The sequence below is a fragment of the Pan paniscus genome, chromosome 1 (assembly GCF_029289425.2).
Source record: "Pan paniscus chromosome 1, NHGRI_mPanPan1-v2.0_pri, whole genome shotgun sequence".
Taxonomy (NCBI): Eukaryota; Metazoa; Chordata; class Mammalia; order Primates; family Hominidae; genus Pan; species Pan paniscus.
The window spans coordinates 51909739-51930053 of record NC_073249.2 but is presented as its reverse complement, the minus strand read 5'-3'; the positions used below and the strand labels follow the sequence as shown (position 1 = coordinate 51930053).

At 36.8% G+C, this 20315-nt stretch overlaps 1 protein-coding gene across 12 annotated transcripts in view; it reads left to right on the top strand.

The window, feature by feature from the left end:
* CRB1 (crumbs cell polarity complex component 1) overlaps positions 1-20315 on the top strand; it is a 281528-nt gene that overhangs the window by 247203 nt on the left and 14010 nt on the right. The gene's annotated exons all lie outside the window — the stretch shown is intronic.

Here is a 20315-nt window from a genome sequence, read left to right as displayed (position 1 = left end):
TTGTAAATATACGTCTATGACTTTAGGAGCTGTCCTGGTTTGAAAACGTGAGGACAGTTTATCCATTGGATGCCATCTATTTAGTCCCAATTAAGAAAGTTGTTTTTTTGTGAGAATGACCAAGGTAAATTTAAATATACCATTCAAACAAACAAGGACAAAATAATATCCTTGTTATAGAGTACATGTAGCATATAGTATGAAGTAATATACTACAAAAGCAAAGAAAGTGTATTCTATCTTGCAATAGTAATAGACAATTTTTATATAGCAAATTCATATCCTTTGGAGTAGTGACAATCATTTCAAACTGGGAGCAACTAATTGTGAAGATTTTTCTTCTTACTCATCCATTTTCTTCACATCCAAGGCTGAATATGTGATGCTGCTGCTTCAGATGATTTGTTCCAAAGTTAAATTTTGTGACAAAAGACATGGGGAAAACCTTCCCATCAATATTTACATTCACAAGTATTTGCAATAAGCATAAAATAGATTATAGCCAAAGACCATATGTATAGTTTTCACATTTACTCCCTTCTAGACATACCTGTACTTATGTACTTACAGGCTGTTCCAAATGTAATATGTTCTCTACCAAATGTGGTTAAGAAATATTCACTCACAATTTCTTTCTGTGTACAATTCTGATGCCTCTGTTGTCACTGTAATTGTCAGTTGCTTTTCTGTTTTCCAAATATCTTCTTGTCATGAGGTATCTGACTTTAAAAAATGTTTTCCCTTTTCTTTTTATTCTTCTGTATTTTCCAGCTGCATGTGTGTGACTATGGCTTTTACATATTTGCACAGAAAAATAAAACCTTTGTTTCTGTATCTTCTCTTTCTCATCTTCTAATGGTACTTGTACTTGTTTGCCTTGACTATGTCTTGTATGATAAAATGTCCACCAGCCATGCATACACACACACACACACACACACACACACACCACAGAAGTACTAGTACTGATCTTCCTGAATCGTGATCTCTTTCTGTGAAAGTGTCACTGTGAGTAAACACTGTGGTATCCAAGTAAAGTTGCATGTACTCTGGCAAGTAATCCTCTAGTTGGCATTCTAAAGTTGATTACAACCCTAATTGTTCTTATTATTGGTTTACATTGTCCCTGCCAAAGCTAGCCATAGTTCAACCTGGTTCTAAAGAGGGGCTGTTTTACCTAAATGACAGAAATTTACACTAACTCCTCTGGACCAAGCTTCTAAAACATAGCCTATATTTACTTGAATAAAAACTAATTCCATTTTGCTCCGTTTTTCAGATTTAACATTAAACTAAACAGGGCTATGTCTCTATGTTTGGCCATGCCTCCTTTTTTGTGTGCGTACGTGGCAAGTGGGTTTTTATCACCCTCCCTTTTGCAAAATAGGGAAATAGAGAGAATAGGCAAATTTGGAAAAATCAGTGTTTGAGGAGGAGAGACAACTAAGTTCAATTAACACCACTGAGGACTTACTCTATGCCAGGAACTGTGATAAGCCTTTTTAAATACTTTATCTTTTCAATTATCTTTTTTCAATACAAGGTCAACCAAAATCTTTTTATCTTCCAAATTCTTCACTAAATTTTCTTAAAAGATCTTTTGGCCATTTGTAGGTTTAAAAATAGAAACTGTTAAGCTTTAATTTTGCAATATTAAAATGAAACTTCTTCTGCAAATGGTGCTGCATAAAATTTGAGTTTAGTGAGTTAGGCAGGAAATCAGTGAAGAAATCTGTTTCTCAACTGCCAGTATTATTACTAATATAAACTATTTTACTTCTCTGCTTTTGTACTTATTCAACAAATGTTTAATGTATGTCTACTATTTGCCATACTGTATACTAGGTCCTGGGAATAGAACTATGATTTAGACACAATGCTTGCTCAAAATAAGCTGAAGTTATGGTAAGGAATGTGGGTTAGGCTGGGTGTGGTGGCTCACACCTGTAATCCCAGCACTTTGGGAGGCCGAGGTGGGTGGATGACCTGTAGTCAGGAGTTCAAGATCAGCCTGACAAACATGGTGAAACCTTGTCTATACTAAAAATACAAAAATTAGCTGGGCATGGTGGCGCATGCCTGTAATCCCAGCCACTCAGGAGGCCAAGGAAGGAGAATCACTTTAACCTGGGAGGTGGAGGTTGCAGTGAGCTGAGATCACACCATTACACTCCAGCCTGGGTGACAGAGCGAGACTTTGTCTCAAAAAAAAAAATGTGATTAAACAAATAGTCTTAGGATGTAACTAGGATGTAACTGAGTGCCAGCTGTAAGGGAGCATATAAGAGAGGCATTTTGTCCAGTCTTACAGGTGGGTATAGAAGGTCAAGGAAAGTTTCCTGAAGCCTAAGCTAAGACTTGAGGGAGTTAGGCTGTGGAAGAAGCAATGGCACAGTACTGTGTGTTTCAGGCAGAAGGGGCTGGAGAGGTAGTGCACTGTGACAGGGATATGACAGGGTGGCAGTGCTGAAAGATGGGGCTGTCGAAAGAAGCAGGAGTAAGCCCTTATACACCTTGGCAGAGGCCTTGGTTTTTCATCATAAGAGAAATGGAGAATCCTTGAAGGGTTTCAAACAAGAAAAATGTCACGATTATTGCACTTTAGAAAGATCACTTGGGCTTCTACAGAGAGAATGGCTTAAAAGAAAGGCAAGACTGGACCCAGAAAGACACAGCTAGGAGGCTGCTGCAGTGACAAAGAAAAAAGGAGAATTTGCACTACCATGTATAGTTGTAGAGAAGACAGATTTTAAAAGTTTGAAGCATGATTGTTTGGGAGAAGCTGTGGGTCTAAGGGGGTGACAACTTAAATTTGGTGGATAATATTTTTAATATCTTTGTTGATTGAATAAATGAATGAATTTAAGATCTGTTGGATATCTAAATACAGTTATTAATCAGTGTGCATATTCCATTCTGGAGTTCAAGAGGCATATCCAGGTGTATATATTTGGGATATATATTATAGATCTATTGAGTGTTATATTCCATTCTTTGTATATGTAATCCATTTGTATTATTTATTTATTGCTCTGCAACAATATTACTTCAAACTTGGCAACTTAAAACAACACACATTTATTATCTCACAGTTTCTGTGTTCAGGAGCCCAGGCATGGCTTAACTAGGTCCTCTGCTCAGGGTCTCACAAGACAGCATTCAAGGTGTCAGCCAGAGATGTGGTCTCATCTGAGCTGAACCAGGGAGGGATCCACTTCCAGAGTGAACTCAGGAATCAAGTTCACTGAGGCTGATGGCAGAAGTAGCCTTCGATTCCTGAAGGCAGCCCTCAGCTCCTTGCCACTTGGGGCTCCCCAACATGGTTGCTTACTTCCTCAAAGCCAAAAAAGGAGGGAGAGATGCCAGCAAGATGGATGTTACCATTTTATATAACATAATTATGCAATTGTGTACATATAATCACATACTTCTCCTCACCTTTGTCATAGTCTGTTGGTTAAGAACAAGTCACAGGTTCCATCTACACTCAAAGCGAGAGGGGCACACAAGGTGTAAACACCAGGAGGTGGGGACCAACCATGGGGGGTTCACTTAAAAGGGTGTCTGCCAGCTGGTTGCAGTGGCTCACATCTGTAATCCCAGCATTTTGGGAGGCCTATGCAGTAAGATCACTTGAGTCTAGGATGTCCAGGCCAGCTAGGAAGCATGGTAAAATCCCCTTTCTGAAAAAAAAAAAGAAAAGAAAAAATACAAAAATTAGTTTGGCATGTGCCTGTAGTCCCAGCTACTAAGGAGGCTGAGGCTAGGTGGGAAGATCACCTGAGCCTGGGAAGTCGAGGCTGCCATGAGCCATGATGGCACCACTGCACTCCAGCCTGGGCAACAGAGCAAGACCCTGTCTCAAAAAAAAAAAAAAAAGTCCGTCTGCCAAACCTTCTCTCACAGTATCTTTTTTTACTGTCTGTGCTGTATTCTGCATATATTCCCTATTGCTATCTTCCAAGCACTGATAGTCCACATATAATCCACTGATAGATTTTTCAATTTTAAATTACTTTAAAAAATTCTGGCTTTTTTAAATCTTACAAATCAATCTTTTCTCTTGTTTGTGTCCTGTTTTTTTTTCTCTATAATTGCTACCTTCATTTTACTTTCACATAATTAGGAACTTATTTAATAGTGTCTTTCAGACTGTTGTGTTATTTCAAGCTCTTGGAGTGCTCACCCTCCTATTTTTGTTTCTGGGGAATTTTACTCACAACAGAGTTTTTCTTCTTGTGGTTTGTTATTTTTTTATGAGCAAAAACAACTTTAAGAGGATTTTTCTTTTTCCTGGGGGGGTCTTTGTGTGCTGAGTTGCGTAAATGCCCCTGACTACAGTCTTAGCTTTAGATTTTTGCTAGGATGCCAGGAGTTCCACTGGTCTAGTGCCTGTTTTTGTGCTCTTAGTTTGGGGATTCCCACAACATCTGGATAGTGTAAATTTGGTCTCCATTATACAATTTGGGTTCAAGCCCTTTATAAATGTGACACAAACTGTCTCCAACTTCATTTCTTACCTGTGCTCTCACAAACTCCACTCTCCAGCCACATGAAACTTTGCACCTCCCTTTGAACTTTTCACAGCTGCCACAGCTCTTCCCTTATGTGCTGTTCCTCCCACCTAACCTGTCATTCCCTTCTCTGCTTGACATACTTTTGTCCTTCCAGAAATTTCAGATCTTGTATAGACTCTTCTAGGATCCTTTCCCTGATTGCCCCAGGAAAAGCTTACTATTTTATTCCTGCACTTTTTTGCTATTTTGTACTTCTTTTTCTAATGCTTATTATTTGGTAATTATCTATGCATGTACACACAAAAACAGCATCCAATAATAAACTGCTCAAGGCCAGAGGCCATCTAACATAGCTAACTCAGCTCTACAAATGTCTGTAAAAGAATGATCACTTTACAGTAACATGGAGATCCTGAGAAGAAATTATATTGCTTCCTTATTTTAGTATTTTTATTTTAATGAGGATAAATGCATAGTGTAGCTAGAATAAAATTTATCATGATATACTTATAGCTAAGTGAGAAAATGCAGGCTATTTAAGAATACAAATTCATAGTGGTATTTACAACAATGTCAAAAGAATAGCAACTATGTCAGTGTGCATTTTTATTTTCCCTTAGTTGTAACATCATAGTTATGACAGCTGCTTTAAAATCCTTTTCGGTTAATTCCAACACCCAGGTCATTTTGTGATTGGTCTCCATTTATTGAATTTCCTTTTGTATATGAGTTTCATTTTTCTGTTTCTTTGTCTAGTAATTTTGGATTGCATCCTGGTCATTGTAGCTTATACAATGCAGAGACTATGAATTCTTTCATGTTTTTCAGAAAAATATTATTTTTATTTTATTTTATTTTATTTTTTTGAGATGGAGTCTCGCACTGTCGCCCAGGCTGGAGTGCAGTGGCGCAATCTCGGCTCACTGCAAGCTCCACCTGCCGGGTTCATGCCATTCTCCTGCCTCAGCCTCTCGAGTAGGTGGGATTACAGGCACCGGCCACCACGCTTGGCTAATTTTTTGTATTTTTAGTAGAGACGGGATTTCACCGTGTTAGCCAGGATGGTATCGATCTCCTGACCTCGTGATCCACCTGCCTCGGCCTCCCAAAGTGCTGGAATTACAAGCGTGAGCCACCACGCCTGGCCCAGAAAAATATTATTTTATTTTGGCAGGCAGTCTCTTAGCTGAATCAAACTTCTAGTCCTGTAGCAGTGCCCTCTGTGGTGTGTCACAGCTGCAATCTCTGCTCAGTTATTTTGTCTTTAGCTGGGTGACTTGGAGTGTACGCTACATGGGCATATTACAAGGGTGAACCAGAGATTTGAGCAGAATTCATTTTCAGAAGTTGAGGCTCCACCTCTGTAGCTGTCTCGTTTCTAGAATTTTTCCTTCACTTTCCAGCTGCTGTGGTGAACCCTAACTCTTTTCTCTGGTTCTTCAAGCCTGTAAGATTGCAAACGTCTCTCCTAATTTTAGTTAACTGGCATGGTGTTGAGCAGAGACTGCACTCCAAAAAAGTAAAAATCACATAGTGCCCTCCGCTCTGCTTAGTTCAAATTCTCATACAGTTCAATGCATACTTTTGGTTATTATCTGAGTGCCCTCAGATTGTTGTTTTTTGCTATTCCATCTGGATTTTATTGCTGTTATATGCCAAAGGGTTACTCTAGTAGAAGCTACTTTGTCCACAGAAGTGGAAAATGTAATTTTAAGAAGGTAAGCTGAGATTGTAATCGCATAGGTATTTGGTCCCAGAACAAGATACATGGGTTTCCTTCTGATTTCTGCACTGACCACATCAATTCAGAAGCGCAGGTTTTACTTCTGGGCACTACGTTCTGGGGAAAACATTGATGAATGCCAGGGCCGAGAAAAGGGCATTTTAGTTTATTTTAGCAGGTTTGTTACATGGGTATATTGTGTGATGCGTGATGCTGAAGTTTGGCATATGAATGATCCTGTCACCAGGTAGTGAGCATAGTAACCCAACAGTTAGTTTTTTTTGTAAACATTATAAGGATAAAGGGATATTTTGTCTAGAAAGGGAAGACTTAAGGAAAGCATGAAACTGCCTTCACATATTTGAAACGTTATCATGAGAATGGAAAAATAGATTTGTTCTATATTAATACAGAAAGCATAGGCCGGGCGCGGTGGCTCATGCCTGTAATCCCAGCACTTTGGGAGGCCGAGGTGGGCGGATCACAAGGTCAAGAGATCGAGACCATCCTGGCTAACACAGTGAAACCCCGTCTCTACTAAAAATACAAAAAAAAAAAAAAAAAAAAAATTAGCTGGGCGTGGTGGCCAGCGCCTGTAGTCCCAGCTACTTGGGAGGCTGAGGCAGGAGAATGGCGCGAACCTGGGGGGCGGAGCTTGCGGTGAGCTGAGATCGTGCCACTGCACTCCAGCCTGGGAGACAGCGAGACTCCGTCTCAAAAAAAAAAAAAAAAAAAAAAAAAAAGAAAGCATAAATAAGACAAAGGGATAGAATTTATTGAAAGAAGATTTCAAGTCAGCATAAGGGGAAGCAAGTTAACATTAGAAGTACTCAATAATGTAATGCATTGATTTGCACCAAACAGAACTCCCATCCCTGGAAGCATTCCAATAGAATCTGAATGACCGTATTTCAGAAATAGTGTAGAGAATACTTATGCACTCATTGAAAGAGAGACATGGACCTGACATTTCTTAAGCATCTGTGATTAGCTGATTAGCACAATTCATGCATTTTCTATGTATAACATTTCTCAAGATTACGGCATAGATTACTCATGATAACAAAATTATGGGCCAGGTGGAAAAATGACATTTGCGAATTTTAGTTGAGGAAAGTGTAGTACACAGGGCTAAATAATTGGCCGAGATCACCTGATACTTTGGAGAAAGGGAGGACTGGGAATGATTCATCTAGATTTTTCAGGTCATTAATACGTTGGACCATGTTACAGTAAAGAAATGTTTGAGAATGAGACATTTCCCTAAGAATGTGATATTTTTAAATGCATTGATTTATTATGCTGCTTTCTCTGAAACTGAACCTAACACTGTCGATTCTGCCCCATTCAGAGCAAGGATGGGCTGGGCCTGGATGTTTGCCATGTGCTTCATATACACTTACAGGATTTTCTGAGCAAACTTAGAGGTCTACATTGCTTCATCCTCAATCATTTCCAAACAAGATCTGAAACAGAATCGAGGCATATAGCCAGACAATAGCAAGAGAGCAATTGGGAAAGTTTGTTTAAATTGCGCTTTTCTTCTTAATATCGTATGGTAAAATACTAACATTAGAAAAACATTCCATTATAAATTGTAGGATGTCCCTTATAGGAAGATTAAGTGAATGCTATTTCCACCACTACATATGCCACTGAAACATTAGATTGAATCATATGAACTTGCAAATATTTGACATTTTGACTGATAAAAATGACAATTTAATACGGTTAAACTGACTCCATAATAGATGACTGATATTTGCAAGGATGCTTCTTCTAAAGTTTAGGTTGTTAATGCAGAAGGGAGAATTAAAGAGTTAAAAAGGATTTCAGGAGTCATCTAATCCAACTTCTTTATGTATGAGATGAAGAATCTAAAGCTCAGAGAGAGAGAGTGCTTTATTTAGACTCTACAAGTATCCCGGTCTGTCAACCCACAGTTCAATATTCTTCCTGCTGTTCTAAGACGACGAAGGAAATTCCCTATCCCATTTGCCAGAGAGACTGTGAATGAGAGTCTCAGAGTACTCTAGGCCACTGCAGAGTCCCTGCATACGTGACCTATTTTAAAGCTACAAATTTATAAAACCCAATCAACATCAGCACTGCATTCATCAAAATGTAGTCTTAGTCTAATGATATTAAAAGTACTTTAAAGAAATATGATGACGAATATCAATTGTCATTATATAGGCCTAGGATCTTAGAGGATGTAGGAGACAAGGCTGAGTCTGGCTTGATTTCGTGATGGAAAAATGAAAGGATGTATGAGATGAAGGGACCTTACATATCAATTTTAGTGATAAATATTCACAGAAACCTTATGAGATAAATATTATAATGCCCATCTTATAGATGGGGAAAATAAGATTTAGAAGGGCTAGTTACCTGCCCCAGGGCCACACAACAAATAGGGATCAGAGCAAGGTTTAGAACCTGGGAGTACTTACTTCCAAGCCACAGGTCTTCCTAGGATGCAGCACTATCTTTAGTAACAAACCCTGTAAGTTGATTCCTAAGTAAGTTACACATATGTAGAAATGGTTCAGCCACTATAAAAACCTGTATGAAGTTTCCCCAAAAAATTAAAAATAGAACTATCATATAATTTGTTAACTGTCATATGATTCATGATTCTGAGTATATATACAAAATAATTGAAATCAGGATTTCAAAGACATATCTGCATTCCCATATTCATTTCAGCATTATTCATAATAGCCAATAGATGGAAACAGGCTACATGTTCAGTGAAGGATAAATGAATAAAGAAAATATAAATGGAATGTTATTCAGCCTTAAAAAGAACAAAATTCTGACACATGCTGCAATAGGAATGAACCAGAAGTATATTATGCTAAGTGAAATTACCCAGTTATAGAAGGACAAATATTGTTTGAGTTCACTTATATGAGATATCTAGAAGAGTCAAACTCCTAGAAGCAGAGGGTAGAATTATGATTGCTAGGAGCTGGGGGGAAGTGGAAATGGGGAGATGTCATTAAATAAGTATGTGTGTATACTTGTATATATATATATAATTAAATTAGTATATAAGTATATATATTTATATATAATAAGTATATATAATTAAATTAGTATATAAGTATATATATTTATATATAATAAGTATATATAATTAAATTAGTATATATAATTAAATTCATATACATAATTAAATTATATAATTAAATTATATACATATATACTTATATACTAATTTAGCATACTTACAAGTATAGTAGTATACTAATTATAAATATATTAGTATATAAATATATACATTAAATAACTGTGTGTATATATATGTGTATATACGTGTGTGTGTGTGTGTGTGTATATATATATATATATAGAGAGAGAGAGAGAGAGAGAGGGAGAGGGAGAGAGAGAGAGAGAGACAAGGTCTTGCTCTGTTGCCCAGGCTAGAGTCCAGGGGTGTGATCACAACTCATTGCAGCCTCAAACTTCTAGGTTCAGGCAATACTCCTTCCTCAGCCTCCTGAGTAGCTGGGACTACAGCCATGTGCCACCACACCTGGCTAATTTTCTTCTTCTACTTCCTCTTCTTCTTCTTATTATTATTATATTATTAATAATCATATATTATTAATATTATTATTAATAATATATATTATTATATTATTATTATTTGTAGAGATGAGGTCTCACTCATGTTGCCGAGGCTGGTCTCAAACTCCCAGGCTCAAGCAATCCTCCTGCCCTGGCTTCCCAAAGTGCTGGGATTACAGGCATGAGCCACTCTACCCAGTGGTATAAAATTTTAATTATACAAGATGAATAAGTTTTAAAGAACAGCTGTACAACAATTGTGCCTACAGATAATAATACTGTACTGTGCACTTGAAATCTTGTTAGCAGAATCTTATGTAAAATGATCTTACCACAATTTTTTAAAAAGTTACTTAAGAGAGAATTTAAAATATTTCAAATGGAGGAAAAATAAATAAAATAAGAAATTGTTCATAAATGTTATTTTGATGCATTATCAAGCACCAAAATTAGGTCTAATTTGGTTCACTAACCTCTTTTCCTTTCATCTTTTCATACATTATTAAGATTTCTGCTTCACCAAGTATAATTAATGTTCTTCATTTCTTAACATGAGGTCATTGCTGCAGGCTTCACGGAAATCATGCAACATAGGTTTTTCCCGTCAGAACACATTTTTTCATGTGTTCTGAATAGAATGGAAACAGGCAACATACAGAGTGGAGCTCCTGGATTATAGATGCAACCAACTAAATTGGTTGGTTTGTTAAGCCATAGACAACTGTGGGAAATAACTAGGTTGATGTTTGCTACGGAGTTGACTAGCTAACCAAATCATGCAGCATTTTTGTTAGCTGTCAAATCAATCTCATCATCTACTAAAATCTCCCTAAAATGATCACTGCCTTGGTACGATACTGGACTTACGGAAACCGGTTTTTAAAATAATGCATTTATTCATTCATCCACCATTTATCAAAGGCCTTTTTCAGGCAAAGCTCTGAGCTAGGCATGGTAAGCAACTAAAATATACACAAAAAAACGTGTTTGTGCTTTCAAAGAACTTAGGTAAGAAAATCAGGTACATAGCTTCGTACATAAGAGTTCTCTAATTTTGTGAATCATAAAGATATTTTTAATGTGTCTATAATGACATATGTTGGTTATGACAAGGTTGGCCATATTATTTCTTGTCCAATTTGGAGCATTTTCAAAGTGAAAGAGAGCAACACTATTAATAATTATTCTAGGACAGCAGCCTAAACTGATACTGTTCTGGGCAAACTAGGACATATCCTAGTTGTTACCCACCCAGGAGAATGCATTATGTTTTACTTGATTCTCTTTAAAATGCCATTGACATCTATCACAGATCATTCAGAAATCAAGTCTACATATTCCAAACCAATTAACTGACAAAAATAACTCAAACAATAAAGTTGACAGCATCATGTTAGTTACCAATTTTCTTGAATTATTTTCCTTATTTTTTGCTCAAGGAGAACTTTTGGCATCAGTTCCATCTATGAAAAATAGAGCTGTCAACCAAACTGAAAACTGCCAGTATGCACCCAGATACCATGCCGTTGTCTTGTTTAACATGACATGAATTTAGTTTCTACTAATTTTTAATTTTAAGAATGGTGTGTATACATTTTTTTCTTTTATAACTTACATTGCCTTCAGGAAATGCAGTTGCACCTCATTGAATTCATTGCTAAATTTTTTCTTGTGAGAACAAATTGAATAGCATGTAGAAGACTGTAGGAATTTACTATCTGAACAATTTTAAATACCAAGATAATTGACTTGAAATTGGCAATTGCTTTAATATTGTTTCTACTTAAAACTTCCATGAATCATAATACTTATTCATGGATTATATGTGTATAATTTTCCTAAATTTCTTTAAATTAAAAATGATTTTTCATCCTAAAAGGTTATAAAGATCATGGCTGTTATATTTTTCTCACAATTGTAATTACTGAAACACAGGTTTGTTTCATGTAAACTGTAGAAATATTTTGGAGACTAATTATAGACAGAAAGGAAGCCACATATTAAATATAATATCCAAAACCAAATAGGCTATTTGCAATGAAAGTTATTTGATCTTTTGGAAATTATATTCATGATTATTTCATTGTCTAGTTGAATGTATTTTAATTTAGTTTCACAAATAGCTACAAATATGTTACTTTTATCCACTTCCCTTAACATTTCTTTGATAATCCTATGCTGATAACAACAGTTATAAAGGAAAACTGAAGTACTTCTATATTTGTTATTTAAAGTGGGAAAATATGTATTAATGACTGATAAATGGATGAAATTACTCTAGCTGATACCTAGAACTCAGGAAAAAAATTATATTTTGAAACCAGTTCATTTCCTTGACTTTTTCAGTAGCCAGCATCATCCTGAGTAAGTATATACTCAATAAATATTACCTAAGTGATTGAGATAATGAATGAGGTATTTTTGAGGTAATTTTGAAGTGTCAATTTCCAGCTTAGAGAATTTTGTTTTTGTGTGTGTGAATGTTTTTATTCATCCTGCCCCATAGTTACTGAAATTAAGATGAAAATGATAGTATATAGTAAGTACAAAATTGTCCGATTTCCCTTTCAAATTTACAGGATGAAAAAGGCAAGGCTTGACCATTAGTCACCACTTTGTTGATGACAGTGTCTTGGAGACAAGTGAGCCACACTGTCCATTAGGAAAACATTTCCATCTAAGAACCCAATGCACAGAAACCCCATTATTCATCTTGAATTAGAATTTGGTATAAATTTACCCTTCCCTGAACCAATCCCAGATGCAGTCAAGATCCATAAAGACATATATTGCTTACCATGCCTAGCTCAGAGCTTTGCCTGAAAAAGGCCCTTGATAAATGGTGGATGAATGAATAAATGTATTATTTTTAAAACCGGTTTCTGTAAGTCCATAATCACATGGACACAGCCAAGGACACTCTCAAGGCAGTCCTGCAGGTTATACTCAATTTGCTTAAAAATCCTAGTGGTTTGAGAGGAGGAGTGGATTTTCTCTTCAAAGTAAGATAAGTGTGGTTGAATTGTAGAAAATCATGTCCTTTTCTTCCATTTGCTCTAAAGCCAGTAAGAGCTGACCACTGCTGCAATATTGAAAAGACATTTTAAAGAATATGTTGCTCATTGTTCTTCGACTCTAAAACCCTCATTTCATTCTCCTTTGCCTAGTCAAATACATTTGTTCTCATAATGTTCCAGTAAAGATTTCCTTGCTTCCCTCCCCCACACAATCAGCATTTGGAGTGTCTTGTTGCCATACAATCCTAAGTACGCCTCTATCATAGCATTGTATAATAATACTAATAGTGGCTAATATTTGTCGTGTGCTTACTCTGAGCCCGAAACTATGCTCAGGTCATTATAAGCATTATTTTATTTATTATTCACAAAATCCCAAGTTAAGTAATATTATTTTCCTCATTTTATTGATGAGAACTCAAAATCAGAGAGAGGATAAGTACCTTTTCCAAGGCTCTCCAATTCAGAAGTTGGAGCCACGCTTTCAGATCCCGGAGCATCGTCTATTACCAATTAGCTATACTGCAAAAGCCTTCATTTGTCTGCCTTATCCTCCATCCTGAGAGCTATAGGAAGGTGGAGAAAATGTCTTGTTTATCTTTATAACTTCAGTTCCTGGCAATCATTCCTGGCAGAGTAGTGCTTCACTATTTACCAAAGGACTAAATGAACGAATGAAAGAATTGTATGTGGTGTGCACAGAAGAAATTAGAACATTCCCAGGGCTGGCGGTAGGGTAGAAAAAGCTTCGTGCAGAAGATATTTGATCCAGCTCTTAAAGAATAAGCAAGCATTATCTCAGAAGAACAAAAAGCACATTTCTCCTTGACATGTTTTTTTGTATTGTTGATTGTTTATTTGCTACCAAAGTGTTAATTTAATTTAAACAGTTTTTCACTGGAGAAATTAGTTCACAAATAAGTTGTATACCTGTCAGCAAAGAGAGCTTAGAATGTCAGAATGCCCATGTTTTTATTAATAGTGTAAGTGCCACACTATGTTTATAATTATCCCTTGCTTTTGTTGATTATTAGTTCTTCTTAACATAACGGCATTTTAAATTTGTGAGAGTAGAAAAGGGAAATTCTGGAAAACAACCATTAAAGCCATAACCTTCCTCAGGGATCACCGAACGAGGGTTATAGACAAAACGGAAGAAAGGAAACTTAAGGCACTGGTCCCAAAAGATAATCAACATCAACACACATTTTTGAAGGGGCCATAAGCAATGAGAGCAGAACTATGCCAAGGAAAAATGGGTGGTACCAGAAGAAAAGGAGGATCCAGGAAAGAGCTAGTAGAGTTTACAAGTAGAAGGAGCCCTACAGCAGCCACAGGAGTTTAGGGACATGGATGAAGATTACCGCATTTGCCCCAAAAGTGCCATTAAGAACACTAAAGCTTATCTTTTTTTTTTACAAATCTAGTTGTCAGAAAAGCCTTACAACAAATTTTCTAAATGTTCTCTTCTTTCCAAATTCAGTTGAGCCTGAAGGGTTTATGCTGTCCACTCCCACCTATTCATTGCCAATTCATCTTCCCTATAAGCCACCTTCATCTGCAATAACTGCTCCCCACAGGATAAGCTGACATTCTGGGCTTCTAGGCAGGAAATCCAATGTTCTGTCCTTTCATAAGTCCCATGGCAATGCAGAGAGCTGCTGGAGTCAGTGCCTTCCACATATTCTCTACAGCTGAAAGAATGCAAGCATCTTCCCAAAGTCACCATTCCATCCACACGTTTGTTTCTTCAATACATCTGGCAATGGGTAGTACACAGGGAGAGAAGAAGGAGAGCAGGGAATCTGTAAAAGATAACATATAATTCTTATGACAGTACTTTCAAGGAAACTATAATCTAGCTGTCAAGAAAAAAGAAACTACAAAACATCCTGAAAACAATTAATCCCTAATTTATGTTACTGAGTTAAAGCACAGTATAAATTCACAGAAGTCTGATCACTATGAGCTATTGCAAGAGGGAAAGTTTTCATGGAGGATACGGAAATTAAAGTAGGCCATGACATATGAGAAAGATTATTTATAGAACAGAAAATGGGAGCACATTCAAGAGAGAAAAATGTCACAAGTAAAGATGTGATAGTGGGAAAAAAAGGTTTAGATGGGATGAAGAACAGAGACTAGGTAGGCCTGATTTTAATAGATAAAGAATGTCAGGAAATAGTAGGATATAAAAGTGGATAAATTAAGAGAAAGATTAGATGACGGATTCCCTTGACCAAACTTTGGTAAAAATCCAGCCAGAGAAGAAAGAATCATTCTATAATTCTGTGATTTAGGTATATGCCATGTTTTCTTCTCAAATGTTTCCTACAGGTTTTGATTATATATGGCTACAATTCACTTTCTGACTAGAAAGGACCTACTTTACTCTGTTTGGACTGCTGTAACAAAATGCCATTGACTGGGTAACTTTTAAACAACAGAAGGGTATTAGTACTGGAAACTGGGAACTTCAAGACCAACTAACCAGCAGATTTAGTGTCTGGTGAGGAAACACCCATTTCCTGGTTCATAAATGGTGTCTTCTCTCTGTGTCCTCACATGACAAAGGAACAAGGCAGTTCTCCAGGACCTCTTTTATAAGGTCACCAATCCCATTCACGAAGGCTCTACCCTCATGACCTAATTGGCTCCATCTTCTACTACGGTGACATTGGCGATTAGGTTTCAGTGAATGAAATCTGGGAGGACATAAACATTCAGACCATGGCAGGATCTTACACCAAAATGGTAGCATCTTTCCTTCATGATGGATTTATCAATAAAAACTCCGGAATTATATTCTCAGATGAATTCTTTCATTTTGGAACTCAAAGCAATACAAACTGTTTATTCTTCCAGAATTTTTAAAAATATATAATGTTATGTAGACAGAAAGTTTTTCCTGAGCAGATTTTTTTGGGAGTTTGGTTTTTGAAACTAGCTTATTAAATCCACAAAATCTTCAGTCCAATTTTTGATTTCTGCTAATTAGAAGTTTTCTCTAGGCATAGTTTTGTTAGTAAGTCTTGCTTTAAGCCCCCTTTTTTTTTTTTTTTTTTTTTTTTTTTACTTCACTTGAATCTTTCTAAAGTTCTTAATTGAGGATTTTAATTGAAGGTTTTTAGACCTGTGATGCTCTCCTATTTCTCTCAAAGGACCAAAGACATGTTTTGTTCTGGGGAGGTTCAGATATGATCAGATTAAGTCTTCCTTCACTAAAAATTGAGCAAATTCCCTGGATCAGCATCACTAAAAAAGAGTCTCTGGGGCAAGAGACTGATGTTATTACTCACCATCTTAATGTACATAAAATTAAGGAACTATATTTACTCACTTCAGAAAATTTCTAAGTTGTGCAGATCAATATAAAAGGTGCCTTATACTGAGCAGTGGTTGGTTTGAACATTTCTGTGATTAGTGCAATCTATTTTCAGAGCTAAGGAAGCCAGAAGATTAAAAAAGCAGACCCTTCACTACCTGAGGGGAGTTAACAGTCTAGTGCACAAGAAAGCTTGCATCAGATGACCAGGATTCTTACGGTGCCTCTTTCAGCCAAGGGTTGTGCCTTCTCTGATATTAGGCCATAATGATCACATGCACTCAACATGCAATGCCTCATATAGTTCTAACCATCACAGTACTGTTATTTCCACTTTACAGATGCTGAAACGAAGGCCCAAAGAAGTGAAGTGACTTACTTGGGGTCACACAGTTCATTTAACCTCAAATCCTCATTTTTTTCTCCAGTGTATAATTTTGGTTTTCTGTTTCCTAGTTTGTGAAGTGCAACATTTGGAGACTGTTTTTAAGCAGACTGTCCTACCAGAAAATTCTAGAAGTCTTAATATTTCTTAATTGTAAAATAAGTGTTTTAAAAGAGATGCCATTACACATAGTTTACAAAAACACAAGTTTATCGTGGGACCAACTATGTCCAGGGAACTCTGGAATTTCTTAAAGAACAGGTCTAGGGGCAAATGAGGAATGTAAATGGGAAAGAAATTGTAAAATTTGCTATACGGCCCTAATAGGATCCAGAATCTATTTATTTTTACCATTAAGTCCTGTGAACACTAAAGATAATCACAGCTGGCAATATGTAAATTATCTGTATTTGCAGCTTCTTGAAGTTAAAGGTTGTGTGTGTTTGGCTGGTATAACTGCGTTGCCACTTAATTACCAATATAAATGCTCTCAAATTATAGAAACCAATATAAGCCCCTCAACTTAAATATTTATTTGCAGAACTCTAAGTAATGACTTTGAACTTCACATTCACATTGTGAGGTGAGCTGAACAGGATCAGCTTCTGTGTGTAATTGTGCATGATTAGTCTTCTGCCTTGGAACAGAAAAGGAGTATTTCATAGGATTCCCACCATGGCTGGGGAGGACAGAGGACACTCTGATGGAGAAAATGCACGCCTTTGTAAAGAGGCACTCTGGGATGGAAAGAGCCTGGGGTGGGTTACGAGAGCCGTGAAGGTGATGCACATGTGCATAAAGGGAAAGCATTTGAGTGGCTGCCTCTTCAAATTAAATATTCTGTGACAGAAGAGTAGGCTGCATCCTGTGTGTTAGCTCTCATGGCACTGCAAGCTAGAGAGACGTATAACAAGAACCATCATCATTGGTCAATTTCCTTTTAAAGACCTGTCCACTGATTTACTCATTCCATTGATCAGACATTGCAATTCACAAGCTCCTATTACATTCTCTTGGTTAAAAGTGAGGTCCAGATTGAGCTCGACACATGAATCTGTAGAGCTTTCCCCTCTACCTGGCAAACAATCCAAGTCGCACCTGGATATATCAGACCTTACTCATCATTTATGTCCAGGAGTGCTGCATTTGTTTTAAAATGCCATCTAATTTGTCAGCTCAGTTCAAAAAAATTTCAGCACCTGCAAAACATCATGAACTCTGAAGTTGACAGGAAAAGGAGGAAAAGATGGCATGTTGTTTGAATAGTTTTCTCAATATAGAAATGTATGGGTCTTGAAATTGTACATTAAGACAAAAGCATACATAGCATGCCATGAATTGCAGGAACTCATCGCGGAGGACATGCCTATTAGAATTTATGCTACACAAATGCAGAAGTATGTTCTTATAAATTAAATAGTTTGACTTTTCCACATTTTATACACATGTAATGTTATCATTCTTGATTTTGTACATGATAGTGTAGAATAAGCTTTTTGCCTTAGACTTTTTATAGGCAGAAATGTGCCACTGCAGTGAAAAAACTTAGGAGCATTTTATGGATGACCGTATTACCATCCTCATCAATTGGCATTTATTGAATTCAGGCACCATAAATAATACTGATATATCTTACATATAGTGGAATATGTGTGTGTGTTTTAATAAATGATTTAAATTATTTTCAGGCCATTTTTACATTAATCTATAAGGAAATATAAGCTCCTTTAAAATGGTTTTGAAACTTAGTGTCTCAAAAGGAGTACAAAAACAACTCCGAAGTTCCCCTATGCTTCTGGAAACATTAAATCCTCTTGGCAATGGGTGACATGTGAAAGGACTCCCTCAGTTTGCCCTGAAATACTCCCCTTGGTCCTAAAAACATTATGCACTCCTTTAGGGAGTTTGAGGCAAAGGAGCCAGTGTGTTTTGAGGGACAAGGTATAAATGCTACGGCATCCAAGAGGATTAGCTGCCTTTTCTGGAAAATTAGGAAATTGATGTATAATTTTTAATTACACACAAATTTCAAACTTTCCATCAAAGTCAAATTGTGCTGATGTAGTCAAACGTAATCTAAGCATTGATTCAAGAACCTGCTGATGGAGTAAAAATACATGGAAACTTGTTAACAAGAAGTACAATTATCTACATCTCAGCAAATAACTCCAGAGTGTCATGTAATATGCTGAGCTCAGGCAGCCTATAGCCAATGCAGATCTTTTTTTTTTTTCTTCACCATTAATATTTACAGTTGGAAGCAAAACATGGCTGCAATCTAAGTGCTGCACCTAACAAGGAAGTTGTTGGCTTGATACCTTGTTTCCTGACACTGTGAAGCACTGAAACAGCTACCTTCTTAATCATCACCTGATGATATTGTGTTAAAACTGGAGGGGAGCACATGGCTGTTTTATAAGAGCCACAACCCAGGGAGATTTTCTTCATTGTTTAGTTGTTTTACTTCTTGATAGACATACTGGGATGTTAAAAGCATAGGACTGAAAGTTGTGCATTATGGAGTTTTTTCTTTGTTCTCCTGCTGAATTTTTCTAGGTCTATGCAGACACTGTTTGTAAAGACAGTTTACCTCCCGACACCTGCTGTGTGCTAGGCACCTTCCTAGAACTGAAAACAAAACCCTTCCACCCATCAGCCTACTTTATTGAAGTTATTCTCACATGCAAAGTCCAAAAAAAAAAAAACACTAAACAAACATCATTAATCAGAGAAGCATGATTGGTTACATAAGCACTGTGCATAGTGAGAGACCTGAAATATAAAATAACCATTTTGACTCTTCTTTCTGTCTGCAGATATGCCAACTAAGGGTAATACAGTTGAAATTATGGGGTAGATTTGGGGTTACATTTATATAGTGCTCTATCTAAGGATGCAACTGTGCGTAATTAAACAAGCCCTGATAATTTTGATTCTAAGCTGCTTACTAGCTGTGTGACTTTGGACAAATTGCTTAAATCATCTTTTAAATACATGCAATAATCTCTATATCATTAGATTGTGGTGAAAATTAAGAGATGACATGTAAAATGCCAGAAAATATTAAATCCTCAGCTTGTAGTTACTTTTTCCATATCCCTATGTTCCACCTTTTAGTTCTAACGTATTTTACAGGTAATCCCAGTGTAGCGAATGAACCAGATACAGGAAAGATTAACTACCTGGATAGAATGCTCAAAGAATCAAAGACCTAGTTGTCATCTTTGTCATAGAATTAATCTATTTACTCTGGGTTCCTGAAACTAGTAAAAGAACCCTAACAAATAGCAGCAAACGAATTTTAGTGAAAGAGAACAATGAAACATTTAATAGAAGACCAACTTCTAAGAACTACTTAATAAAAATGCCTTTTAATATTGAGATGATTTCTGCTCAGGTCCGCCCCACAAAGAGGACCTGGACTGAGTTGAGCTGTGTTGCAACTCTTTCTCGCTTGTCAAAGTTGTAGCTCCTCCTCGTGTTGCTAAATCACAGCAGATGGCTTCTTGTTACACCCAACGCCGTCAGTGGAATGTAAATGCGTCTCCTCACAACACTGAAAATACTGAGGCTGTGTGTTTAATCTGTGCTGTACAAGCCGAATGACCCTGAAAAGAACATGAGCACTGAGCACGTTTGGAGAATTGGCACCAATCCTTGGAAACAGGATTGGGGAGGATTTTTCAGGCCTAGTGACTAATCATGGTTTTCTTCCTGAGGCTCCTAACTCAGCCATATCCCTGAGGACAAGCAATCTAAATGGTGATTGAAT